General features: G+C 46.4%; 1 protein-coding gene across 5 annotated transcripts in view; it reads right to left on the reverse strand.

The window, feature by feature from the left end:
• Positions 1–19,850, reverse strand: part of SIPA1L1 (signal induced proliferation associated 1 like 1) — a 522,698-nt gene extending 502,848 nt beyond the window's left edge. For 4 of the 5 annotated variants that reach the window (XM_073608616.1, XM_073608618.1, XM_073608615.1 and 1 more), the window contains exon 1: positions 19,628–19,849. The gene's annotated coding sequence lies outside the window, so the exon portion shown is untranslated. Of the gene's footprint in view, positions 1–19,627 lie in introns of all 5 variants that reach the window. The other variant, XM_073608614.1, reaches the window with a different exon arrangement.
• Positions 19,851–20,297: the final 447 nt, after the last annotated feature.

Below are 20,297 nucleotides of genomic sequence, written 5' to 3' on the forward strand. Positions count from 1 at the left end.
TCAAACGGCTATGTACTGACACTGGCTCCAAGGTTTATTGATTTCCCCACTAGACAATTATAAACCACCCTATATTCAGAAATGGGAGTCCAACTTGCATAGATTCTTTCAAGCAGAACAATGTAGAAAGATTGTCCGCTTCTCTTTGAAGTCATCTATAAAGACCAGATTGTAAAAAAAAAAAAAAAAAAAACGAATTTCAAAATTCTTACTAGGTGGTACCAGTCTTCTCCAACTCTGCACAAATTCCTCCCCAGGAGGAATGAGGTGATATCCTACACATATTCTGGCCTTGCTCGTAAATAACACACTTTTAGGAGTAAGTGTGAAAGATATCACAAAAATTTACTGACTTCACCCTCCCAAAGGATCCTTTCTTCTCCATGTTTCAAACATCCCAGCAAAAACTTATAGCAAATCGGTTTTACATCACCACATTAATGCTGCCAAATCGTGCATCCCAATGAAATGGAAGGATCCGCCAAAGTTGAAGAACTGAATGAGATGGTTCTTTCCTCTCATAACAAACACAATGTTTATTCCAAAACATGGTTCTATTTCGAATGCATTATAATCTAATGCTCTGAGCTATAAATGACTTGTATTGCAATTGGTTTCTGTTCAATGCACTAATTGTATTCAGGTTCAGGATACTTTTAAATAAAGAGTTTACAAAAAAACGCAACACATTTTTGTTTTCATTTTTTTAGTACATTGCCCATTTCTTCAGACCACTGCTAGTGTCACTGAGCAGTCTTTACTTCCAATAGTCAAGATGTCCATAAACGTGAGAATTATCAGCAGAAGATTGCTGTCTGAAAATTTATATTTAAGGAGTCCATGTGCGGGCCAGCAGCATCAAATACCAATTTTGATGTCACGATTCCTGTATGATCACTTTGATCATCATTTCCCATATCTATCAAATAATGTCATTTTAAAGAACAGCTAACTATGCTACAGATTGGTCACAGGCAATGCAAAACATCTGCAGCCTGATCTGCCCCTGTAACTTGCTCTCCAATGAGATGACTTATGAGCAGTATAATCAAGTTATTCTGCACAAATGTATACAATAGATAAAAAAAAATAATAATTAAAGTGTGTGTGTCTGTGCGTGTGTTAGGAGGGGGTGTTATCACTATTACAACTTTGTGTTTTTACTATAATTACATGCACTGTATTACTGACATGTTTTATCCCTGAGGTTATGTGTACATAATAAAAAACACTACATAGCTGTAGGCCACGGAATCCGTTCAGATGCAATGCACTTGCCACACTGGCTTGTAGCCTAATACAACAAAAGAATCCCTTCCCTGGCTGAAGGCATCCGACTTTCTTGTGGTTTGGTTGCAGAATTATAAATAGCACAATTTAAAAAGTCAAACTTGACATGTAGACCTTGAGGCTTGTAGCTACTTAGAGCTTTGTTGTAAATAGTTAGGTTTACCTAAATTATTACCATTTAATAACTCTACAGTCTGAACTAGCCAGTATACTACACAAGAATAACTTTCCCACACCTATTGCAACTACACCACAGTCTTTTTCTTCTTTTCCTTTAATATTCTCATAAATCTTCCACTAATATTGTCAAGAAAGCACTAAGCAAGCAGAAAATGTATGTTACAATTAACAAACCAATGAGGGATATTGCAAAATATCAGGGTTTTGTCAGACTAATGATGGGATCGCTTAGCGAGCTCACACCTGCATCAATGGCTTCCTTCCTAAATAATTAAAAAAAAAAAAAAAAAAAAAAAAAAGTTGGATGCTCCTCTCAGTGTAATGCCGCGTACACACGGTCGGACTTTCCGGCATACTTGGTCCGGCGGACCAGAGTGTGCCGGACAATCCGCCCGTGTGTGGGCGGCGGCGGACTTTTCCGGCGGACTTCTTCCCAAAAGCCCGCCGGACCTAGATTTCAAACATGTTTGAAATCTTTCCGTCGGACTCAGTTTCGGGCGGAAAGTCCGCTCGTGTGTGTGCTGGTCCGACGGAAAGCCCGCTCGTGTGTAGGCTGGTCCGACAGACCAAATACGACACGAGGGGATGGTATTGCATCTCGCGCTCGCTGCAATAGGAAAAACAAATCTTCCTATTGCGGCGAGCGCGGGGCATACCAGGCCCTTAGGTCTGGTATGGATTATAAAGGGGAACCCCGCTACGCCGAAAAAACGGCGTGGGGTCCCCCTAAAATCCATACCAGACCCCGATCCGAGCACGCAGCCTGGCCGGTCAGGAAAGGGGGTGGGGACGAGCGAGCGCCCCCCCCCCTCCTGAACCGTACCAGGCCGCATGCCCTCAACATGGGGGGTGGGTGCTTTGGGGGAGGGGGGCGCCCTGCGCCCCCCCCCCCCCCAAAGCACCTTGTCCCCATGTTGATGAGGACAAGGGCCTCTTCCCGACAACCCTGGCCGTTGGTTGTCGGGGTCTGCGGGCGGGGGCTTATCGGAATCTGGGAGCCCCCTTTAATAAGGGGGCCCCCAGATCCCGGCCCCCCACCCTATGTAAATGAGTATGGGGTACATGGTACCCCTACCCATTTACCTAGGAAAAAAGTGTAAGTAATAAAACACACTACACAGGTTTTTAAAATATTTTATTAAACAGCTCCGGGGGGGGATCTTCCTCCGGCTTCGGGGGTCTTCTTCCGGCTTCGGGGGTCCCTCCGCTTCATCTTCTCCCGGCGTCCGGTTGGTTCTTCTCCGCTCTCCGGCCTCTTCTCCCGGTGTCGCAGGTCTTCGGCCGGCCCCTCCGCTCTCTTCATGTAGCTCTATTGCGAGCGGAGGTCCGGACTTCTGGGCTTCTTGGCTTCTTGGCTTCTTGGCTTGGCTTGGCTTCTCTTCTCTTCCCCCAGATGTTGACACGACGCTCTCTCCGGCTGGACTGGTTTCTGAGGGCTGCGTTGTGACTTATATAGGCGGAGACCCCGCCCCCATATGATGTCACAGTCCCTGGGCATGCTGGGACTGTGACGTTTTAGGGGGCGTGGTCGACCACGCCCCCCGACCACGCCCCCTAAAACGTCACAGTCCCAGCATGCCCAGGGACTGTGACATCATATGGGGGCGGGGTCTCCGCCTATATAAGTCACAACGCAGCCCTCAGAGACCAGTCCAGCCGGAGAGAGCGTCGTGTCAACATCTGGGGGAAGAGAAGAGAAGAGAAGCCAAGAAGCCAAGAAGCCCAGAAGTCCGGACCTCCGCTCGCAATAGAGCTACATGAAGAGAGCGGAGGGGCCGGCCGAAGACCTGCGACACCGGGAGAAGAGGCCGGAGAGCGGAGAAGAACCAACCGGACGCCGGGAGAAGATGAAGCGGAGGGACCCCCGAAGCCGGAAGAAGACCCCCCCCCCCGGAGCTGTTTAATAAAATATTTTAAAAACCTGTGTGGTGTGTTTTATTACTTACACTTTTTTCCTAGGTAAATGGGTAGGGGTACCATGTACCCCATACTCATTTACATAGGGTGGGGGGCCGGGATCTGGGGGCCCCCTTATTAAAGGGGGCTCCCAGATTCCGATAAGCCCCCGCCCGCAGACCCCGACAACCAACGGCCAGGGTTGTCGGGAAGAGGCCCTTGTCCTCATCAACATGGGGACAAGGTGCTTTGGGGGGGGGGGGCGCAGGGCGCCCCCCTCCCCCAAAGCACCCACCCCCCATGTTGAGGGCATGCGGCCTGGTACGGTTCAGGAGGGGGGGGGCGCTCGCTCGTCCCCACCCCCTTTCCTGACCGGCCAGGCTGCGTGCTCGGATCGGGGTCTGGTATGGATTTTAGGGGGGACCCCACGCCGTTTTTTCGGCGTAGCGGGGTTCCCCTTTATAATCCATACCAGACCTAAGGGCCTGGTATGCCCCGCGACGGGGCTCGCAAGGTGTCAATCTAGCCGATAAAAGCGGCAAGATTGACATCCTTTTCTAGTCCCGTCGCACCTGAGTCACGTTCAAAATGAACGGACTTGTCCGTGTGTGGGCAAGTCCGTTCATTCTGAAAGTCCGCCGGAACTCCGGCGAAAGTCCGTCGGAAAGACGGGCGGACTTAGCCCGCCGGAAAATCCCGGCGTGTGTGGGCAAGTCCGTTCGTTTTAAAGTCCGGCGCACCTGGCGGACAAAGTCCGTCGGAAAGTGTGCCGGACCAAGTAGGATAGAAAGTCCGCTCGTGTGTACGCGGCATTAGAACCAGCAAGAGGCCGGCCATACACTGTTTGAATCTTGGCTGGTTCAACGGGAACCGGACGGGATTCGACCCGTTATTGGGCATGCTGAATGCACCAAGTTGATCGATCAATCAGCCAGCCTGCCGGATTCTCTTACAGCAGCTGCTGGCGATAATCACTGTCTTCTCCTGGCGGAGACAGCTTCCCCCGCCGGGAGCAGACAATGGCTCAGCAGGAGGGATTCCCCTGTCAGCACTGTCTGTGTTGATGGGGGAATTGTGTTTCTTTCCTGCCCCCTTCACATAACCACTACTGTAGTGTCCGCTGCTCCCCCATAACAGTGTCCTATGCCCCCTCTTTCACATCACCCCCCCACTGTAGTTTTCCCTGCCTGCCCCTCCCCATATAGCAGTGTCCTGTGCCCGCCCAAAGCAGTGTCCTCTGTCCCCCTTCACAACACCCCATCACTCCCCCCAAACTGGAGTGTCTTCTTCCAATCTGTCCCCTCCACATAACATTCTCCCCCCACCCACTGTAGTGTCCTGTGCCCTCTGTCCCCCTTCACATCATCCCTCCCTGTAGTGTCCTCCCCCCCCCCCCCCAAACCAGTGTCATCTGTCCCATTCACATCCCCACGCACTGTAGTTTCCTCTGCCCCCCCCCCCCTCCATGCACACAGTGTAGCAGAGCGAAGAGTGAGAGGTGCCACAGTACTGGGTGGATGGGAGCAGGAGTTAACTTTTCACTTGAACAAGCTGGTGATTGGTTGCTAGGACCACCCAGCTTCCTAGCAACCAATCAATCACCTACTGATTAATGTGAACAGTTAACTCTGGCAGCTCCCGCCCTCCATCCAGTACTGTGATATGTTTCTCTCTGCAGTGAGGGGGGGCAGCGGAGGCTGAGGGGGGAAGGATCAACAATGCAGGGCTGTGTTCCCAATCTACCTGTCGGCTGCCTGCGGTCAACTGGTAGATCGGGATTGACGACTTGCCGACCCCACTCTAGAGTGTGTTCTTGTCTCAATCTAGAGCACTAAGTGTAATTTCTGTCTGCCGATTCATTCCTCTGCTATCAGTATGAATCACTTCTAACAAGTTTTGGACACCTCCCAACCTAAAATTCAGACTGCTAAATTACAGGTCTGACTGCTTACATAAACACGTATTGGTCAAGGGGCATTAAATAAAGGTCGGGAAGGGTTCTTATATATGTCATATTCAAATAACCTCAACCTTTAGTATGAACTGAAAACAAGCAACTGTGCATAAGAAAATGTGTTGAATTAGGATCAGATAAATAACCATAGGGAGGGCAGAGAGAAACCTGAAAAGGGGGTTTCTGACATCACAGAGCATTAGTAAGCATACCCATCAAAAGGAAGGAGTTTTAGGGTAGAACGGCTGAATCTCAGGATGCCGGCCAAGATGACCAAATTTCATGAATTTAGTGGGACTCGCCTCAAAATCTATAACGTGCTATAGTTGCAACTAATTCATAAAGAAATACCACATCTGCTTATATGGAAAGTAGAGGTAAATAAAACTTCTTCCAGGTTTGAGTAAATTGTTGATTGTGTCCATAATGTAACTATGGAGTTTAAAACGATTCTGCAGCAAAATTTGTCTAAAGCTGGTCATAGATGGGTAGAATTTAGAATGTAAATTCTTAGGAAAAGAAGGCTCTAAAAAAGTTTGTTTTTCTAATCAGCGGGTCAAATCTTTGTCTCTTTTTGACCACACTGAGAAGAAAATTTGAAGAAGAGAGAAGGAAAATTTTTCTCAAACAAATTCTCAAACACTGTATGTGGTTTATATTCAGCAAAGTCCATTCATTCCAAAGTCAAACATTAAGGCTGGGTTCACATATGAGCACGCAGCGGCTCACAGCAGGGGTGCAGTGCATCCTTGTTCACCGTTTCAGGTCCGATTTCAGCCCAAATTTTTGGCTGAATTTTGACCTGAAATGGACAAAAAGACACACAGGGCTCCTGTGCAAATTGCACCGGAGCCGCTGAGGAGATATGCGAACCCGCTCCATAGAGAGCCGGTCACGATCTCCTGCTGTGCAAATTGGATGTGGGGGAAACCCGCATCCAATTCGCACTAGTGTGAACCCAGCCTAAGGGTCCATGCACACAGAAGCATAAAAAAAATTCCAAAACCTCGGACAGAAAAGGTAGCATAAAAAATGTTCATTGCAAAAGACTTTAGGAAAGTCTATAGACTTTAGGAAAGTTTATAGGCATTTGTTTTTCTAAGCGTTTTTTTCTTTTTCAAAACATTTCCCCCTTTTTCTCCTTTCAAAAATGCACTTGTGAAGGTTTGTTTTTCTGCCTCTCTCTAAACTCCCCAATGTGCAAGGACACATAGGATAACATTGAGCTTCTTCTACAGGCAGGAGACGTAAAACACAAAACTCCTGTAGAACCAGCGTTTTTTTCAATCCAGTGTGCTTGGACCCAAAAAGAAAACAAAATCTTTTTGGATGACATTTGAATGTTCAGAGAATTTTCACAAAAATTTTCCCAAGATTTCTCCTAAAAAATTTTGTTCGAACTTCTATCCATCTATAACCAGCTTAAAGTATAAATATAAACAAAACATTTTCTTTTTTTGTATTTCATTTTGGATAGAGCAAGGGAGGGTTATAACCCCTGTCAGATTTTTTTTTCGACATCTGTGTCCCATTGCGAAGATTTTCCTTAATTTCCTGTCCCATAGTCAAACAGGAAGTGAGAGGAAATCCCCACAAATTAAAAGGAATTCCTTGGGGACCCCCAGGTCACTAGAACTAGTGCCCCCATTAGAAGATTTCCCCTCTTTTACTTTTCCGGGCACAACCCAAAATTTGGAGTTTTCTTTTACTATAATTTTCAATGATAATAGTAAACATGACAAATAGAGGAGGGTTAATCCCCCCCAACGTGGACACAAACTGAAAAGTGTTCTAATCTCACTCCACTCTATCCAAAATAAAAATAAAAAGTTTTGCCTTTAGGTATACTTTTATGTTTCTCTGGGACTGACATTTGATGCATTTCGATTACTCTCTCAACTCCTCCAAATATCTTCTCGGTCTGTAAAACTCCACCACTTCAAAGGAGAGATGCAACAGATTCATATATACTTTATTGGACACATACATTAATCTGTCGCAAGTTCTGCCATTTGTCACATCACCCTGAGACAGATTTAATTAAAGGAGTAGCTACAAAACGCTATGAATTCCAGGGATTCTCCTTTAGCTTCAAGATTGTGCTAACTGGCTCCAGATTCCTCAAAGAGTTTGATAACCTGTCTTATAAACCACATTCTCAATGCACATCTGTCTGTTTAATAAGGTGTGGCAACAGCTTCCTGACCCAACTGCTAGAACAATGCAAAATCCATCACTAGCAACAAGCAAATGGAAGGCTGTAAAGCCACAAAGCTTGTGCATAGTCTGCACTGAAACAGTGAACTTTATTACATCTATAGATCACTATAACAATAATAATAATAGAAAACAGTAAACTTACAAAACTAACATGTATAGTTAAACTCCAATTAAACTCCATGTTCTTCTGGCATTGAAATATACTTGGCATTTTAGCTTTTAGCCCTTTTGCTGCCACTGATGTAAGTACCACATTTGTGGTAGCAGAGCCCTGTAAATTGACTCCTGGCTGCTATTGCTGAAGGGAATCTGTTTGTGTGTTCAGTCCATTGTTGGCTTTGTAGTAGAAGTGATTTGGATGGCTTTATAGCCGCCTGATCACTTCCACCCAGGCTGGAATATTTTTCCCTCACTTCCTGTTTGATGAAACAGTGGTCAGCAAAAGTGAGGGTAAAGCTCTGCAATGGAGCCCTGGACAACAGTGAAAAAACACAACAGAAATTGTAATCCTTCTCCACTCTATATAAAGACTACAATAAAAGGTTTTTGGCCTGGCATACATTGGACATTACTTACCATCAAGGTGATGTGTCCCTGGTGCTTCTGTATTCAAGTACAGTAGAAATCTTCCGTCATCCAATGCCTCAACCTCATCCCCCTGGCTGTAATCTGTGTGGAAGGGGTTAACAGAACGGAGGAGCTGTCAGAGGCTATCAAGAGAGCCCTCTCCACCCCCACCTTCATTCATAGAAATCATAAAATAACATTTATGAATGAAAAGTGATCTATAAATGGAGATGTGAACCTTTCAATCATCCACCCTTCCTCCATTTATGGCTCCTGTTTCAGTCACAAAACCTGTAGTAATGGCCTATATAAAAGAAAGAGCTGGTCATCACTTTCCGTGCTATGTTTAATATGTTTAAAACAGTGTTTATACTTTATAGTACCCAAGGTATCTCATGCCAGCCCTGTTGGCTGCTTATCACTAAGAGCCCTTGCACACTGGGGCGGGGGGCGGCGTCGGCGGTAAAACGCCACTATTATTAGCGGCGTTTTACCGTCGGTATGCGGCCGCTAGCGGGGCGGTTTTACCCCCCGCTAGCGGCCGAGAAAGGGTTGAATACCACCGCAAAGCGCCTCTGCAGAGGCGCTTTGCCGGCGGTATAGCCGCGCCGTCCCATTGATTTCAATGGGCAGGAGCGGTAAAGGAGCAGTATACACACCGCTCCTTCACCGCTCCGAAGATGCTGCTAGCAGGACTTTTTTTTACCGTCCTGCCAGCGCATCGCTCCAGTGTGCAAGCCCTCGGGGCTTGCACACTGGAATGAAAGTAGCGGCACTTTCAGGGCGGTTTGCAGGCGCTATTATTAGCGCAATAGCGCCTGCAAACCACCCCAGTGTGCAAGGGCTCTAAAGTCAGGAAATGTCAGGCTGCACGAAAAAAAAAAAAAGAAAAAAACGATTCCTCATCCACATTGTACAGAACAGATAAACAAACCTTCTATTGGATCTATTGCACCAAGAATAAAAACTGTAAACCTGACTGCACCTGATTGGATGCAGATAAACGTTTACTGTACAAAATAAGGTCCGTTGGCATGGACCATAGGGTGAGTACATGGATTGAAAACTGGCTACAAGGGCGAGTTCAGAGGGTGGTGATAAATGAGGAATATTCAGAATGGTCAGGGGTGGGTAGTGGGGTTCCCCAGGGTTCTGTGCTGGGACCAATCCTATTTAATTTGTTCATAAACGATCTGGAGGATGGGATAAACAGTTCAATCTCTGTATTTGCAGACGATGCTAAGCAGGGCAATAACTTCTCCGCAGGATGTGGAAACCTTACAAAAAGGCCTGAACAAATTAATGGGGTGGGCGACTACATGGCAAATGAGATTCAATGTAGAAAAATGTAAAATAATGCATTTGGGTGGCAAAAATATGAATGCAATCTATACACTGGGGGGAGAACCTCTGGGGGAATCTAGGATGCAAAAGGACCTGGGGGTCCTAGTAGATGATAGGCTCAGCAATGGCATGCAATGCCAAGCTGCTGCTAACAAAACAAACAGAATATTGGCATGCATTAAAAAGGGGATCGACTCCAGAGATAAAACGATAATTCTCCCACTCTACAAGGCTCTGGTCCGGCAGCACCTGGAGTACGCTGTCCAGTTCTGAGCACCAGTCCTCAGGAAGGATGTACTGGAAATGGAGCGAGTACAAAGAAGGGCAACAAAGCCAATAAAGGAATGTAAACTGAAAGGTAACCAGGAGAGTCCGCCCAAACCTGCACTACCACCTCTGCGCTGGATACAATAGAGAACACAAACAAAGCTGCCACTTAAATATAAAGATATATAAAAAAACTGAATCCACCCTCTAAGGCCCCTTTAACACTGGGGCGGTAGGGGGCGTCGGCGGTAAAACAGCGCTATTTTTAGCGCTGTTTTACCACGGTATTCGGCCGCTAGTGGTGCGGTTTTAACCCCCCGCTGGCGGGCGAAAAAGGGTTAAAACCACTCGTACAGCGCGGCTATAGCCGCGGTATAGCTGCGCTGTCCCATTGATTTCAATGGGCAGGAGCGGTGAAGGAGCGGTGAATACACCGCTCCTTCACCGCTCCAAAGATGCGGCTCGCAGGACTTTTTTTTACCGTCCTGCCAGCGCACCGCTTCAGTGTGAAAGCCCTCGGGCTTTCACACTGAACAAACAGCGGAGGCTGTTTAGGGGCGGTTTGCAGGCGGTATTTTTAGCGCAATAACACCTGCAAACTGCCCCAGTGTGAAAGGGGCCTAATGGTGCAGATGGATAGCGGCGCTAATTTAAACAGTGGTAAAAAATTGGATCAAACCCCACCGCTCTTACTACCATGGAGTGAGTTGGGGGTGTGCTGAATCTCAAAGGTGATAGATGATAAATTGGCAATCACTCTTATAGCACATAAATTAGTGATCTAAATGAATGTAACACTCTAGTGTACACAAATGAATAAAACCCCCAATAGTACAACTATGCACCACGTGACAGTAGAAATGAATGATAGCTGCAACATATAATCAAATTTGAAAAAATATGTGAAAACTACAAATAAATTCCAAGGTAAAAAATGATGAGAAATTCAAAAATAGTCCACAAAAACAGTGATGGTAATGTGTGACGGGATACACAAATCCAAAAAAGTGCAGGTGTCCTCAAAACCGTTCCGCTGTGATCCGCAAATTTCACCACACCTCAGTGACGTGATTCCACTCCCTTCTGAAGTTCAAACTCACCAGCTTTTAAGGCCTCCCACTCTCGTGTTTGGTGATACAGAGCCTCAACCCACTCTCATGGGGGTTAACATGCGACCCAGATCTCCACTGCTACACACTGGCTTTTCTCCTCAAAATCGTAAATTCATGTATGAAATATAAGAAATGCTCCAATGGTGTAGTACCATTAAAAAAGATCAATTTATTCACACTAAAACAGCGTCAAATGAACTCACATTCAAATAAAAACTAGTAGGCAAAATCACTTCACAGCAGTTTGGAAAACAGCACGGCACAAACGAAACCACAACACACGGCCACGGCGGACCCAGGGAGCATGGAAGCTGGAATACGTCTCACCCACCTGTGAACCCCATGAATAAGTCCTGGTGACGAAACATGTCAGGGCGTGGCTATCTGGCAATCTAACACAAGGATTAGAGGAAGGAGTGACGGGTGACGGAGTGGGGATCGGCCGAGGGACGGATTGCTGCAGGCGGGTGAGACGTACTCCAGCTTCCATACTACCTGGGTCCGTGGCCGTGTGTTGCGATTTCATTTTGCATCCTGTTCAGTGTGCCGTGCTGTTTTCCAAACTGCTGTGAAGTGATTTTGCCTACTAGTTTTTATTTGAATGCGAGTTCATTTGATGCTGTTTTAGTGTGAATAAATTGATCTTTTTTAACGGTACTACAACATTGGGGCATTTCTTTTATTTCATACATGAATTTACGATTTTGAGGAGAAAAGCCAGTGTGTAGCAGTGGAGATCTGGGTTGCATGTTAACCCCCATGAGAGCGATGGGGTTTGATGCAATTTTTTACCACTGTTTAAATTAGCGCCGCTATCCATCTGTACCATTAGAGGGTGGATACAGTTTTTTATTAAAGCTAATAAAGGGTCTGGAGGATCTTAGTTATGAGGAAAGGTTGTGAGCACTGAACCCCCTTTTACCCCCTGCTGGAGCAAATTGGATCGTGCTTTGCTGGGATTTTTCCTTCCTCTGAATTAGCTGTAGGTATGTATAGGAATGTGTATATTTCATTGTATATTTTTTCCCCTTTTATTGGTTGAACTTATTTCAACCAGACTATGTAACTGAGCAAATTTAAGCCTTAGACTGCCTTTGACACATGCTTTGGAATTCAATATAAAAATAGAGATTGCTGCAGACTGAAAATCTGCATTAAACACACAAACGTGGCATCACAACATGCCAACGTACGCAATGTGCATTACCGTGACACACTGCAGCGCAAAAGTGTCTAAGCCCTAACAGTCCAGCATGCCGTAGAAAACCAAATAATTACAGCCAAAAAAAAAAAAAAAACTGCATAAAGGACGTGTCACAGAACAAGTACTAGCTGTATTATTTATGGTACATGATATGACGAGCAAAGAACATACCCCAAAAGAATACGAGCTTGCTGAAATTAGCACAACAGAGTGGCTCCAAGCATCAAACCATTCCAGAACATAAGCAACATCAGGTGACCAACATATAACCAGTCTGCTCTCCTAGCCGTATCCAAGAAGTCTTTCAGCAACATAGCTAAGTGGCCTTCCTAATTTAATATATGAAAAGCAGGTGATGCAGCAAACGCCATAGAGGCTTTCACTGTAGACAGGCAGTGCGGTATTCAGATACACCAGGTCTTGTGCTAGCATGTCACAGCATGGCAACAGTCACTGTTTAAACTGCTGGCAACAGCAAATGCTGAGCCCCAAATATGACATAATGCAACATTCTCACATCTTTGTTCTATAAGCTGTATTTCCCGTGGAAAGAACAAGCTATTCTGCAAGATACACATGCCATCAATAAGACAGAAAGCATTATGAAACGTCTAATGGAAAATAGCAACCCAACAAAATACTGAAATCAGATCCCAGCACTTTGCACATTACCTTTACCCTGCTATATAGACTCAGTACCTTTACAAATGAACTAGTTAAAGTACAGAAGATGCTAGGATACTTTGTATAATTTTTAAGTCTAATTAATATACTGTTAAGTTCTTTATATGAAGATTTGATATCATTGATCACCCTTTAGGGCCCATCCCAGAAACAAAATCAAGTCGCACTGAGCAGCGCTTAGCTATTCACAGGAAGCATTGGAGTCAAAGAAAGTCGTCTTCTTCCCGCCTCTCTACCTCAGCCAATTAGAGGAAGCTTTGTATCCATTCACAGAATACAAGGGGTCCTGTGAATAGCTGAGCGCCACTCAGTCTTCCTATTTTGCTCCAGGAGTAAGAAGTTCCCTTCCTACTACTGAAACACAGTGCTGTATACTCTGTGTAGCTGCAGCTACATACAGTGCAACTGTTAGTGCAGTAAATAGTTTGTTTGGGCCAGCTTAGTCTAAACTAACTATATATAAGGGGCAAATAAAGGTGCAGATCAGCTTTAAACATACAGAATCAACTAAATTATAATAGGAGAATTAAAGTGGTTCTAAAGTCTTAAGGTTTTTTTTTACCTTAATATATTCTATGCACAAGGCCCCTTTCACATGATCGGCCCGCTCGGATCCACCTGTCCGTTTTTCAGGCAGATAAGAGTGAGCCACCTATTGACTTCTATGGGCAAGTGGATGTCAGTGGACTGGAGACGATCCACTCAAAAAACAGACAGATGGCGATAGGTTCGCAATCCATCCAGCGTATCAGATGAAAATGGACGGGCTGTCTGTTTTCATCCGATCTCCCCATAGAGAACAGCGGGGCTCTGACCGGTCTCTCCCTGCACAGTGAGTGGAGACGGACCTGTAATCTGCCCGCTCAGAGGGGATCAACGGAGCGGTCCCCCCCTGAGCTAGCAGAGTCCGTCCTGTATGAAAGGGGCCTTACTGTAAAAAAAGAGAGAAAAAAAAAAACACCTTCTGTGGCAGAGGATTTCCCTATACATTATATATACACACACCTGAGACTATACTTGACCCAGGGATGTGCACGTGAGCAGTGGCTCTGGCTCTCTCCTCACTGGGCAGATTGATAGCAGCGGGAGCCGTTGGTTTTCCCCATATTTAGTAATTCAGCACTCCACTCACTGAAAATAAACCCATGACACTCCGTTCCATGAGAAAAACATCTCCAGATCCAAAGCACAGCCACAAACAACAATGTGATCCAAGGACGACAGCAGTGTAGATGCATGAACACAAAAACTGCAATATCTTAGAGCAATCATCAGTGCAAGCATAAAAAATACTTTACAGACTTTACGAAATGTACAAATTTTGTTAAAAACGAAGAAAAGGACATGTCACAAAGAACAAAACAAAGAATTACCATAAGTTCTGGTAAACTGCCTGATCATATTTTTGTACCATTTACTTTGTTAAGAGACAGAAATCCTGAACGAGAGAAATCTAACAGATTCCCCCATCCACACTAAACAGCATGAACAGAGGAATCTCCCCTGGCACCTATTGTAAGAGTGTCTGCCTGAATACACAGTGACTGTATCTGTTTGGCTGATGTCACTGTACGGTTGACAATCTTTCACCCGGCTCCTTTGATTTTTCAGTCAAAGTTGGCGGAGCTGGGTGATACTGACTGGGCCACCCAGGGCTTGAATTTCAACCGATTCAGCAGGGATCATCCAAAATTTGAGGCGTGTATGGCAGGATTAAGGCACTTGGTGGATTAAATGGTTTAAATAATCAATTCCAATCTCTTTTGTTCTCACCAAAATGAGTGATGCTAGCAGTCTGCCTAATCCACCACCCCCTCACCTGCTCTACACAAGAAGTATAAACCATTAGCCAGGCCACCAAGGACAGTGCCTGAGGACAGTCAGTTTGTAAAACCGGCCATAGACCGTTCAAATCTCAGCCGGTTCAGCAGGGACTGGCCGAGATTCGAACCATCTATGGGCAGGCTGAATGTACCCAAGTCGATCGATGGCTCAATTTCAGCATAACTTCACTTTTACAGTTTGATCTTTGTTTCCCTACTGAGTGAATCACTGACCAGGAACAAGGGTCAGGTTGGAATAATCTGCACTCTAGCCCTACAAGCAGGTCAGTCACTTGTTAGGTACTGAAGTAAGAATCAGGTTTACAGTTCTGGAGCCTTTATCTTTGAAGAACAAAATCAGTTATAAGTTTCCAGATTTCTATCGTCACAGGTTCCCTTTAATGTGAATATTTCAGGCTGCAGTAAAACCCATTGTTGGATATCACACAGACATTGGTTGTCAATCACATTAAACATCCATTGTCTAAACACAAAATGATCTTCTGACCAAACAATGCGAACACCAACATCTCCTCCATTGTTAGTCATACATGCACTTAGCAGGAATCCATGGCACAACAAAAACTGGCGTGACAATCCAGCCTGTCAATAGAATTTGCCCATGTGATTGATTAGCTTTGAATGCCAGCTCCCATCTGAGGGTTCCTTCACACCAGTGTTTGAGTGTGGCCACTAGTGGGCATTGTGAATGGATCGGTGCCAATGAATTGTAATGATGCAGTACACCATTTATTTACCTTCTCTTTTTTTTCCAGCTTTGCTGAAATGTCACAAAAATACATTCCATTCATTTAAATGCACTGCATCACCATGCAGCAATGACAAAATGTAGAGCATGGTCCTTTTTTTTATTTATTTATTTTTAAACGCACATGGGGGGTTATTTACTAAAGGCAAATCCACTTTGCACTACAAGTGCACTTGCAAGTGCAGTCCCTGTAGATCTAAGGGGGACATGCAAGGAAAATACACAGCATTTTAGCTTGCACGTGATTGGATGATAAAATCAGCAGAGCTTCCCCTCAGATCTACAGCAAGTGCACTTGTACTGCAGAGTGGATTTGCCTTTAGTAAATCAACCCCATGGTGTTACTAAGCTCATAAGACTCAAGACAAATTGCCTTGCCCCTGCGCGCTGGGGTGACTTTAGGCAAAGCTGCCCAGTGAAGCCCAACGGTGTGCCTGCAAGGTGCCCACAGACTGTACAATCGTGTTATCAGGCTCAAATAGGCTGCATTAGACAAATAACTTACCGTATAGCCGGCAACAGACAGTTTGAATCTCAGCCGGTTCTGCAGGGACCAGCCAAGATTTGAACCATGTATGGGCAGGCTGAATGTACCCAAGTTGGCCAATCAATTTGGGTACAACCTGCCTGTCCGATTTTACATACGATTATTGCAGCAGCTATCACTGTGTGTGAAGTCTTCCCTGCCAGGAGAACACAATAGCTCCGCCGGAGGGATTGCCCTTATCAACACTAATAGTGTTGATGGAGGAATCAAGCGATTTTCTTTCCTGCAACCCATGATTGCAGGAAAGAAAATCGCTCCATCTATGGCCAGCTTATGTCTCCGTTTACTAGTTGGCCAGCATGTATTAATGTAAGACCAGAGGATTGCCATTCTTTACAATGGGGCCATACCTGTGTGCAGCACTGCCATGTATTGGGAAAAATTCTACAAGTGTGTTTTTTTTTTTTAAAGCATTGATGCACGTTTTTGGCCCCACAGACTTCAACGATAGTGCACAAAAAATGCATGACAACAAGCCCCTATCAACCTCTACTTTATTTTATTTAAATAAAATACAGAATGCATGAAAACATGCATTAAGAAGCATATCAAAAACACAAACAACGCAGGAAGATGCAAAGGTGTGAACGTAGCCTTACTAGTAGCATAAAAAAGAACATCAGCTAAAATGCTGATCATTATGTAAGAAGCTCCCCTGCTTATCATTTCCTGTATCTGTTACCTTTCCAGAAATAAAGTAACTATGATCCAAGAAGGCTGCAAACCCAACCTGTACTGAAAGCAGTAATGTGAAATCAAGACATTTCTGCCAGATGAACATTTGCTAGGGGCAGCTGTTTTTTTTTTCTTTTTTCTTTTCAAGGCGTTTAAGTTCACCAGGACTGGGAATGTGAGAACTACTTGCATTGTATACATATATGCCCGGGGATATGGAAAAGGAGTTTGGCTTCTGAAGAAAGTGCTGAAAGAGTATTGAGAGTGAGGAGAATGCAATAAATCAGTGTAGGAGACAATGCCAGTTTATTGGGACACAGCTGGGAAGAAGATTACTGGGCTGTCGGTTGATGCAATGTGTAGGTATAGGGCTGGAGAGAACTCTTAGGGAAAAGTCAGATAGACAAGAGTGGAAGTCCATGACTGTTGGGTTAGTGCTGGTTTGGCACAAGTCTTGTAAAGTGCCAGTTTAGTAAAGTGGGTGATGAAAGGGTGTTGTTGACCAAACAATGAATATTGAAGAAGTGATCTGCTACCTGACACTCCAGAGCATTCCAATGACAGGATAGTGTAGCAGTAAGTCGGGTCCTGTTCACAGTGCTGCAAACCGATGTGTCACTGCAGTGTGTGGCATCAAAGGGCTGTGTGCCAGTACACTGTGCGATGAGCGGGTGCATGCGCATGAAAACGGTGCTAATATGAGGGGACTGTGACCAGTATAAGATGTGATTAAGGGGTGATGCAAGCAAGTGCTGTGTGCAATGAAGCAGTACATTCCTTAAACACGCAAAGGGGGAGGGGGGGAGGGGTTACACTGCTGTATGGAATAATTAGTTTATCACAACACAATGGCATCAATGTAAAAAAAAAAAATGTGTTCTGAGACCACACAGATCAGGTTGCTTTGGGGATGCTATATCTTAATGCACTGCAAGGGCCTCCTTATGTGCTGTGTACAGTGTCAGACACACAGACAATGAAGGATTGCTAAATGCCAGTCCATTATGTGTATTGGGGGGATGCCAATTCAGCTTGCTCTGCAAAAGTCCAGGGTTTTGTTACAGAGGCTGCATGTTAATTCAGATTAGAATCAGTGCATCGCCCAATGTGAAATGAAGGTGGCATCGCCTGCATTGTAAATCTACTGTCAAAGTTTGCCATGCCAGCTTAGTCTGCGGCTAGGGGTTCTTCTAAGGCAGCCTGGTGGAAGGACTGTGTGCCAGCATTAGGTGTTCTATAAGCTGCCATTTACCAGTGATAGCCCAGAGACAATGGGGCAAGATCTGAGAAATAAAACATCAGGAGAGACTGGAGGAACTATATACAATGGGAGGGGGCATGATTAAATAAATTAGGATGTGAATGTGGTTCGGGTGGGCAGTGCTTTTCGTTCTGAAGACGGGGACATGCCCTTATAGACAGCGGGAGCAGAAAGTATTGTTACCAGGAGAATGGTGGATGGTGGAACTGACCTCCGGCAGGGCTGGTAATGATCTATCAGAAATGAAACGTTTGAATGACAAGCAGGTCCATCCTCATATAATCAGGGCAGACTATGGATCACTTGTCCTTTGTTCTAAGGTCAAGCTTCTGATTCTTGGATGGCTGACACTTATCAATGTACAGGTCAGAGAAGCAGTGGTGGGGAGCCTCCTCCGGGGATGGCAGCAGTACCATGTGATCACTGGGGGAGTCAATGGCATGGCGGTGCATGTAGAACACAACACATGTGCGCCCAATGGGGGGTGACAGCAGTGCTGCCTACAGACTACAGCATGACAAATTAGTATCAAGGTGGGTGCCAACGTAAGACGAGTGCAGTGTCCTAGTCCAACAGGAGTGCAGTGTGCCAACTTTATCAGTGTACCAGTCTGTCAGCAGTGCAGTGCGCCAGCCTAATCAGTGCACCAGCCCCTCAGGAGGAGTGCAGTGCGCCAATCAAGAGTGCAGTGCGCCAATCAAGAGTGCAGTGCGCCAATCAAGAGTACAGTGCGCCAATCAAGAGTACAGTGCGCCAGTCTGCCAGGGGTGCAGTCTGCCAACCTAATCAGTGTGCCAACCTAATCAGTGTGTCAGTGCAACAGGAGTGCAGAGTGCCAATCAAGGGTGCAGTGTGCCAGTCTGCCAGGGGTGCAGTGTGCCAACCTAATCAGTGCGTCAGTCCATCGGGGTGCAGTGTACCAGTCAGTCAGGGGTGCAGTCTGCCAGTCAGGGGTGCAGTGTGCCAGTCAGTCAGGGGTGCAGTGTGTCAGTGGTGCAGTGTGTCAGTGTCAGGGGTGCAGCGTGTCAGTGTCAGGGGTGCAGTGTACCAGTCAGTCAGGGGTGCAGTGTGCCAGTCAGTCAGGGGTGCAGTGTGCCAGTCAGTCAGGGGTGCAGTGTGCCAGTCAGGGGTGCAGTGTGTCAGTGTCAGGGGTGCAGTGTACCAGTCAGTCAGGGGTGCAGTGTGCCAGTCAGGGGTGCAGTGTGCCAGTCAGTCAGGGGTGCAGTGTGCCAGTCAGGGGTGCAGTGTGTCAGTGTCAGGGGTGCAGTGTACCAGTCAGTCAGGGGTGCAGTGTGTCAGTGTCAGGGGTGCAGTGTGCCAGTCAGTCAGGGGTGCAGTGTGTCAGTGTCAGGGGTGCAGTGTGCCAGTCAGTCAGGGGTGCAGTGTACCAGTCAGTCAGGGGTGCAGTGTACCAGTCAGTCAGGGGTGCAGTGTACCAGTCAGTCAGGGGTGCAGTGTACCAGTCAGGGGTGCAGTGTGTCAGTGTCAGGGGTGCAGTGTGCCAGTCAGTCAGGGGTGCAGTGTGCCAGTCAGGGGTGCAGTGTGTCAGTGTCAGGGGTGCAGTGTGCCAGTCAGTCAGGGGTGCAGTGTGCCAGTCAGTCAGGGGTGCAGTGTACCAGTCAGGGGTGCAGTGTACCAGTCAGGGGTGCAGTGTGTCAGTGTCAGGGGTGCAGTGTACCAGTATTGTGGTGATGATGAAGGAGCCGTGGTGTATTGCAGTGGTGTCGGTGTATCTCGGTGGTTGGACTGTATTGTAGGGCCGTGCATTGTGTGCGGTGCTCGGCTCCCCTCACACATTCTCATTCTCAGTCTCTCTCTCTCTCTCTCTCAGTACCTCGGTTCTTCTCAGTCGGCGCTCCTCCCGCAGGCTGCGCTCTTCTCACCGTCCACACATTAATCCAGCGCACTCCTCGCCCCACCATCCACCCCGCTCCCTCCCTTCCGCGAACCGGAGCCCGGATCCTAGCGGCGGCCTCTCCCCGTCCGTTCACACTCCGCTCTCCTCTCCTACAAGTTGAGAACAAAGTTACTCCCCACCCGCCCGCAGCTGAGCCCATGCAGCTGACTCTCGCGAGACTTCCTATTGGCCAAGATGGCGGCGGGCGGTACTGAGGGCGGTGAGGGTTGCCATGGTAACACCTTAACTCCGGGAATGAGAGGCTTAGAGGAACGTGTCACCGTGCCAGTAGAACGGCATAATGGTGTCTTGGATGATGGGGGCATTGTTGGGCTTGTTTAATAAGGCGGTGAGGACAGCTGTGTACAGAGGGCAATGATCCATAGCAACCCATCCCATCCATGGAGACATTGCAATGATCCATAGCAACCATTCCCATCCCTGGAGACATTGCAATGATCCATAGCAACCAATTCCATCCTTGGAGACACTGCAATGATCCATAGCAACCATTCCCATCCCTGGAGACACTGCAATGATCCATAGCAACCAATTCCATCCCTGGAGACGTTGCAATGATCCATAGCAACCAATCCCATCCCTGGAG

Source organism: Aquarana catesbeiana, linkage group LG13, assembly GCF_042186555.1.
Source record: "Aquarana catesbeiana isolate 2022-GZ linkage group LG13, ASM4218655v1, whole genome shotgun sequence".
NCBI lineage: Eukaryota > Metazoa > Chordata > Amphibia > Anura > Ranidae > Aquarana > Aquarana catesbeiana.